Source organism: Hydra viridissima, unplaced genomic scaffold, assembly GCF_058129835.1.
Source record: "Hydra viridissima isolate aposymbiotic clone 2 unplaced genomic scaffold, HvirCarnegie_v1 scaffold_5, whole genome shotgun sequence".
Lineage (NCBI taxonomy): Eukaryota > Metazoa > Cnidaria > Hydrozoa > Anthoathecata > Hydridae > Hydra > Hydra viridissima.
In genome coordinates this window covers 6947538-6955541 of record NW_028324304.1, presented here as the reverse complement: position 1 = coordinate 6955541, position 8004 = coordinate 6947538, and the positions used below count along the sequence as shown (strand labels likewise).

Sequence of the window (8004 nt, the reverse complement as noted above, 5' to 3'; positions counted from 1 at the left end):
TAAGTAACCCTTACCGTGCCGCTAATTTTCATGAACCTCTGATGCTTTCAACAAATTTAGCTTTTCATTAAAAAAGAGCTAACGAGTTTTTGGCGTTCCTTATACAAAGCGTTGTTTATTTTTCGATAAACTGTTTTCGCTAAGCGAGCCGTTGTTCACAAGCAAAATTTATTTTTTTTTAAATTTGAGTGTCAACCACTTAATGGAGTCCTAACTTTTTATGCGTTTATAATGAGTGATGAATCCATCAATTAAATGACAAAAATAAATTTATATTTTAAAAAGAATTTTGAAATTCTTTTTAATTTGGCCAATGACCAGTTCACAAATAATCTAAGGGTCGAAAAAAATTGTACGGGATTCAGTCCAACATTATTTAGATTAATGTGACTAAACAAACTATTAATATAGGATTTAAAAAGCAATAAAATCTGCCAATAGAAATTTTTTTTGTCGAGATAATAAATTGGTCTTTCCATGGACCTATAAGAGATGGACGTGCAACCTATTGTTTTTTTTGCGAACCATGCTCGTTGTGCATTGTTACAAATCTTTTGTTTTAAACAATAGAAATTAAATTATATTAAAGGCTGTCGGATTCATCGAAAGTTTTTGGTCTCGTCTAACCAGTCACATCAATTTCCTTTTAGTAATTCAAGATAACAGCAATAGAATCATGTTTTAAGCTCAATTATATATAGCTAGATACTCTTAATACTTTTAGAAATAACGCTGACGATAATATAGAAATTGAGATCATTTACTTAACTACTTTGGCACATGTATAACTAGAGATATAGTAAATAATACAAAATATCAACTAGTTTTGTAGCTACCTAGAGCATATTGGTTATATGTTCAGGGAACTACTCCATCTACTATATTGCTGTAGTCTTCTAGTTTAGGAATATTATAGAACTTTCTATTTTTATGTTTAACAAGAGAAATATATACAGTGAAGGATAAATAACTTATACATAAAATAAATGAAAATACAATAAAGAAAAAAATAATTTGTCACAGTTTTAAAGAATTTAGCAAAACCAATTTATGGCAAACCGCAAGAATAACTAAGTATTTAATTTTAACATAACATGATTTATCAGCTATATATAAACTATATTTTATTTGACAAAAACAAATGGGTTATTATGTGCCTTTTATGACAAATGAAATAATATATGAAATATGAAAAACGAAAACATGAAATATCTGGCTGCATTTTGCAAGATAATTATATATTTGAATAACTTTTTAAAAGGTTTTGCATTATCAAATGAACTATAAAAAAGCCCATTAGAAAATACACCTACTAAAAAAATAATGCATAGTGGAATATATATTATGGAGCTTATAGAGTAGTCGAGGCAAAAAATGGCGACATATCGGAAAAAATACTCAAAATATACACAAAATTAAGCCTGGTGAATGAAGGTCCAAGGAGTTAAATGAAACCAGATCTTGACTAAAAATTTTATTTAAGCTTTTTTATATTTCGCTATACTTTTTTTAGTCATTTTAAAATTATCCTTACAAGTCTATTTTATTATTGACGAAACTTTGTTTACACGAAAAAAGTTCCCAAATTTACAAATATTCATCTTGAAAAAATGATGAAAATCTGTTCGTGCCGACAACTAATTTCCTTTACCTTGGTGTAATTTGTTTAGTAATTTGTCAACGCGTGAAGTAGTTATTTTATTCTGAACAGTCTTATTAAACAAATGCTATAAAAGTTTAAACTAATACCACATAATCAGAGTTTCTGTTTTAAAACTGTGGGCAGCCATTTTGATTTTTTGTTGACGGGTGAAAATTTAGAGTTTGTCGGAAACTCGCATGGCTGGCTGATTTCTGCGGCCTCTTTGATGTAAAACAATAGGTTGCACGTCCATCTCTTATAGGTCCATGGTCTTTCTTAAGTTTGGTTTCCAATAGTTGTAGAAATGTTGTACAAAAATCGTGCAACGTTCGTTTGATTAGTTGTGCGGTAAATTGTTGTGCAACGCAATGTTTCCATTAGATTGAATTAGTGCAAAAATCTTTCAAAAAAACAGTGTAAACAAACAAAAAATGGCCGTCATAAAAAAAAAATATCACTCTAAATTATCGACTTTTTGTTACACTTTTAATTTTAAGACGCCAAAAAAGCGTAAAGAAAAGAAAGCATATGTTTTGGGTCAGAGAACTATTTAAAAAACTCGTTAAGCAAGGTGCGTTCAGTTCTTTGATGCAAAAAATGATGCTATTTGATAGGGAATTTTTTTTTATCGATACTTAAGAATGTCTCCTGGCAGACTTGAACACCTTTTGTCATTAATCGGGTTTTCAAATTTGTCTTAATGTATTCAATGTGTTAAAATGAGGCGGTTGTACTACTGAGCAAATGGGGATTGGAGTTTATAAATTGTATGATTCACAGTCAGATGGGAAAAATATTGTCAAGTTCATAAAGAAAGCAATTAGTGTGTCAGTAAAGGTTAAAATAATTCCTCACAATGGCGATATTTTGTAAACTTTATTGTTGTACAACAGTTATTGTGTGGTTTCCATTAAAAAAATAAGCTGCGCTTTTTGTACAAAAAACAAAAAACTGTTGCAGAAATAGATTTTTTTCAAAACTCACAACCGCAGTTTTACAACATAAAATTTGTTGTACAACTAACGTTAAGTTGTGCAACTTACACTAGAAAATGTTTCCATTAAGCTAGGGATTCTCGAAACGTTTCGGGAAAAATCAATCGAGAAAATTGTTACGTTACGATACGAGAGGTTTCGATCAGTTACGAGAGCGATTTCGAAAAATCAACTAATTTCTCGTAACATTTCGTTACGTTACGGGAAATTCCCGGTTGTTACGAGAATCATTACGAGAATGGTTTCGAGTTTCCCGAAACTTATTTTTCCCAAATTTTCATTGTCTCATTACGAGAATTATTTGTGTTTCGGGATATTTCGGGTTATTTCGAGTTATTTCGAGTTCCAGAAATGATTTGCAAAAAATTTGATTAACCAGTTAATCAGTTGAAGTACGCATTTTTAGGACATTTGACGAGCGCGACAGCTGAATTTCGATACATATCGAGAAAATAAAAAAAATTATAATAAAAAATGTTTCAATGGTCATAATTTGCTTTGAGATGGTTTGCTTTTGCAATGTGACGTAGTTTGAAGAAGCGATGAAGTTAAAGAAATAGTCAAATCGCGAAACGTCATAGATTGTTCGGGATCGAACTCACGACTTTCTAATAACGGGACACATACCTCAGACCGCTCGACCATTGAAACAGTGTAATAAAATTTTAAAAAATTACATTATTTAAATTATACATAGTACATTTACTTTTTAAAAAATTAACAAAAAACTGATGAATATAAATACGTTAAGAGATGAATATAAATACGTTAAAATACGTTAGCTTTTCTACTTTAATGTAATTTAATACACTACAATAGTTATTGTAATAGTTTTCATCAAAACAATACAATTTTTATTGTAATTTTATTTCATTAAAACAATACAATAGTTCTCGAATTTTATTGCATTGTTAGAAGAAAAACAATACAATACTTATTGTAATTGTTTTTCATCACAACAATACAATACCAAAGTAAAATTTTGTTATTGTTTCTGTAATATTACAATACAAAATTATTGTTTTGTAATGTGTAATTGTATTTAATTTTTACAATTACAATTACAATAGTCCTAACCTTAGTCTTGATAAGTAATATAATAAAAGACTTTAAATTGATATTTTCAACCTTTAATTGTGTTTTTTAAAAAAAGAAAACAAAAATCAACTGTAGCGCTCGTCAAATGTCCTAAAAATGTGTACTTCAACTGATTTACTGGTTAATCAAATTTTTTGCAAATCATTTCTGGAACTCGAAATAACTCGAAATATCCCGAAATATCCCGAAACACAAATAATTCTCGTAATGAGACAATGAAAATTTGGGAAAAATGAGTTTCGGGAAACTCGAAACCATTCTCGTAATGATTCTCGTAACAACCGGGACCCGATCGAAATAAATTTCCCGAAAGTTTAAATACTTTACTCTCGTAACTCAAACACATTTCGAGAAGAGTTCCGTTACGAGTCTCGTTTCGTAACGTATCGAAACAAAAATAGTTTCGAGAATTCCATGCTTAGTTTCCATTATAAAACAAAGTTGTTGTGCAACAGTTGTACGACATTCATACAACTATTGGAAACCAAGCTTAACTAGATAGAGTAAAACACCGTAGAATGAAATAGGGCAATTTTTATTCTTTGCTCTTAACTACTGAATAAACTTTTTGCAAATATTTTTTGATCATGATGTAGAGATTTTTTTTCTGAATAAGATGATATCAAATTTTAGTTTAAAATTTTAGTTTTATAAAAAAACTGTTTTTATAAATTGTTAATTTTTGAATGCGTAATGATAATTTTTTTCTTTTTTTTTTTTTTTTTGAAAAATGGACATAAAACTCTCGGAAATTAAATTTGATATCATTGAACTTTATTAAATATACTGGTAAAACTTTTTACAATGGTAAAGAATCTTTTTTTAAAATAAATTTGCTATTTAGGGAAAAGTTACGAGTTAAAAATGGAAACGGAGAATTGTTGAGCTGAATGAAATACCCTAATTGCTCACTTGTTAAATACGGCTTTTATTAAATCTCAAGTGACCAACCAATCTCTATAAATTGTCTTGCATAAATTTGAAATCGATTATTGTTTAATCTATTTCTGATATAAAATATGCCTCGAAACAACTTTCTCTTAAAGAAAAAAAGAAAAACCACACACCGAAGAACAAGTTGCGCTTCTAAAGTACAAAGTACTTTGGTCAAAGTACAAAGCGGTGAGTTTTTACTCAACAAAACTGCTCATTCATTCAGCGTAACAGTAGCAACTCTTCACAGGCGTGTCCACGTTATAGTTTAAACAATTGGGACTGGTTCCAGCACGAGATTGTTGCAACAACTTGAATCAATTCAGGTAGATGCGCTCATCAAATTCCGATCCGATTGGTGCTTTGGTAGAACTTAGAATGACGTCATCACACTAGTTACCGACCATTTACAACACCAAGATCAATCTCATTTATTTTCTAATGGTACACCAGGGAGAGATTGGAAAAAGTTTTTCAGAGGCACTTCATGTCATTTGTGAAGTTTTGAAGAAATTGGCTTCTCTGGTGATCAAGGCAAGCGACACATAGTTTTGCTGGCGTGGTGCAAAACGACCATTGAAATTGGTTGGCAACAATAAAAAAATCCACTTTAAAGTTGGAAAGTGCATCAATGCTGCTGGTAATCGTCTTGCTCCATACATTATTTTTAAATAAAAAAAAAAAAAAATCTATACAGAGATTGGTGCTTAAGTGGTCTAGACGATTCCATCCGGATTGATGGAAGATAAGAAATTCGTGAAGTAGCTCACTGGCGTGTATGTTCCTGCCATTAAAAAATTCAGGTAGTTAGTTTAATCTTTACTTAAATCAATTAATTATTTAATTAAACAAATCTAATTCTAGTTATCCAACTGTAGGCATTCATATTTTAGTCGTAGATGGACATGTGACACATGTCACCTATCAGGTCGTACTTATTTGCATCTAAAACAATACCTTGTTAATTTGCTTAGCAGCTCATTTGTCACATTTTCTGCAGCCACGAGATGTCGATGTTTATTGTTAAAGAATAAAAAAGTTTTATTTGGTTGTTTTTTTAATTGTTATTATTGGTTATTTTTTAAATTGGTAGTATTGATTGTTTTTTGTTTTTTGTTTAGTTAAGTGTTGTTTAAACTACCCACAGATTTGAGTATTTCATTCTCCGCGAATGTGAGGCTAGAATGAAATACGCAAATCTACGAATGAATGTACGACTGTGAGGTTAGAATGAAATACGCAAATATATGCAAAACTTATTTTTTCAATTAAGTAAAGTTTCTTAAAAAACTAAAAACTTTTTCTATTTGATTTGTATATATTTAAATACAGCTCAAAGTTCTCTACAACTTTAAAAAAAAATAAATAAATAAATTTTAAAAACCTTTTTCCCGTAAAAAAAAATTAAATGCTTAATTATTTCATTTGACCATATTTTACTCTATACAGTTGACTCTCGAGATATACTTGATATGTTAAACTTTTGTGTATCTCGAAATTTTTTCCCGGTCTCTTGGACATTACGAACTCTTTTGGTTAATGATATATTATACTTCGATTCGAAAAGTGAAGCCGTGGAAGTCATTTCTAATTCGGGCAAAAAGCTTATCTCCCTATATGACATTTTAAAAGTTAACATTAATATAGTGAATTCATGAGCTGCGTATGGTTGTTCTAAAAGATAAATGAAAGGAAGTGACATTTTTTCAAAGATCTCCAGTTCTTAACTAAGAACTTTGCAAAAAGTGGACAACTGCAATAAAACGTGAGAAGTTTACTACATTAAAGCACTCGGTTCTTTGCAGCAATTATTTTTATATTTTTTGCAGCAATTATATTTATATTTAAGTCATTATTAAAACGAGTTTTCGAAGTATCTTTAATTTATTGAGAAGTTTAGATGCTCTCAACATTCATTTTTACTTTTATTTTGCACGTCAGATATAGCTCTTGCCCTTATTACAAATGGCGGATTAAATTTGTAAACAAAAAAAGCGGAAAAAAAGCTTTTCGTCCAATAAAATCCCGCAAGTTAGACATCTAGTATATATAATATATCATTGCTTTTGGCCCAAACGAGTTCGCAATGTCCAAGAGACCGGAAGCTCATGGATCTAAGCATAACACCAAGTCTTAAAGCTCATTATCGTCGAAAAATTGTGTGACTGTATCAAGACTGTCGACAAAATCGAAACCCTGCCGAAAATTTATTTACTTTATGCAATCACAGATCTTATTTTTTCTTAGAATGCTGCGTCAAAAGAAGCTGATAATGATGATCCTTTCAAATCTTTCACAAGTGAGCGAGAGTCAGTGAGCGAGACCGCTTGCGAGAATTAGATCCTAGTGACGTTAGAGAAGAGCTCTCAACAGAAACTTTAATTGGTTTTAGATTGCGATGTAGTAAAATCTGTTCATCAGCTCTGATCCTGAAATCGTAGCACGGATTTTAGACCTTAATCTTATAAATGATAATGAAATTGAGGACAAAGTTAGCGAAGACATTACCACGTTAAAGCCTTACCATGTCCATGAGGGAATTTCCCTTACTTTTTTATATCCTTCCACAGTATCTCAAGCTTTTCCCCTTGTCCGTTGAGAGTTCGAGATATCAAGAGTCAACTATACTTACATCATAAGTTATAAATATATTTAAAAAGATAGAAAACAAATCCAAGCGCAATGTTTTATTCAGTGTATACCTTTGTGTAGCGTACAAAAACCTTTTTGGTCCCATTCAAAAATCTTACACCTATTTTACATTTCAAAGTATCCTAGGGAGCAGGATAAACTTTGCTTACCAAAATTTTGGGCTTATTCTCTTTTTAGCTTGTGCAAAAAGAATTTACTGGAAGAGACTGAAACTAGTTTTTTTACCAATGTTTTGACAAAATGTCTTTCCGCGTTGTAACCTAAAAAATACCCAAAGAGAAAAAGGTGAAAAAAAAGTGCATGGGTCGATTATTATTCACTAAGCAAATGAACTTTACTAACCTTAAACAACAATCTTTTTACTTAATAACCAATAGACTTTCAAGACTTATCATTTTTGAGTATGCTTCAGTGAAGGTTCTCAGATTTAGCGGCATTTCATTCTTTAAACAAGGCTATAAATAAAGTCGTTGTTTCAGTCGAGATTTATGTGTATGTTACTTCAATATATACAAATAACCGAAGTAATTTTACTTGCTAAAAATCTTTACAAATAGATACCAATATTTACGCAACTATTTTTTTTTTTTTTTGGACTATTTCTTTCTCCTCCTCGGGTTAAGTAAACTTTCAAAAATCTAATTAATTGCTAAATGGTTTCAAATGATATGTTGTAGTTACGCC

At 30.4% G+C, this 8004-nt stretch overlaps 2 long non-coding RNA genes and 1 pseudogene across 5 annotated transcripts; 1 reads left to right on the top strand and 2 right to left on the bottom strand.

Annotated features, from left to right (window-relative positions):
* LOC149888288 (uncharacterized) overlaps nt 1-8004 on the bottom strand; it is a 324912-nt pseudogene that overhangs the window by 184049 nt on the left and 132859 nt on the right.
* On the top strand, nt 4573-6673 carry LOC149888291 (uncharacterized). The gene is made up of 2 exons (XR_016453004.1): nt 4573-5471; nt 5562-6673. It is a non-coding gene; the product is annotated as an uncharacterized LOC149888291 (long non-coding RNA).
* LOC149888290 (uncharacterized) lies at nt 5913-7975 on the bottom strand. Of its 4 annotated transcripts, none has more exons than XR_016453000.1 (3): nt 7663-7942; nt 7193-7580; nt 5913-7097 (listed from the first exon to the last, which is right to left on the bottom strand). It is a non-coding gene; the product is annotated as an uncharacterized LOC149888290 (long non-coding RNA). The 4 variants fall into 4 exon arrangements; XR_016452999.1 differs by having other exon boundaries at nt 5967-7580; nt 7663-7775; nt 7897-7975; XR_016453001.1 differs by having other exon boundaries at nt 5967-7580; nt 7663-7775; nt 7855-7871.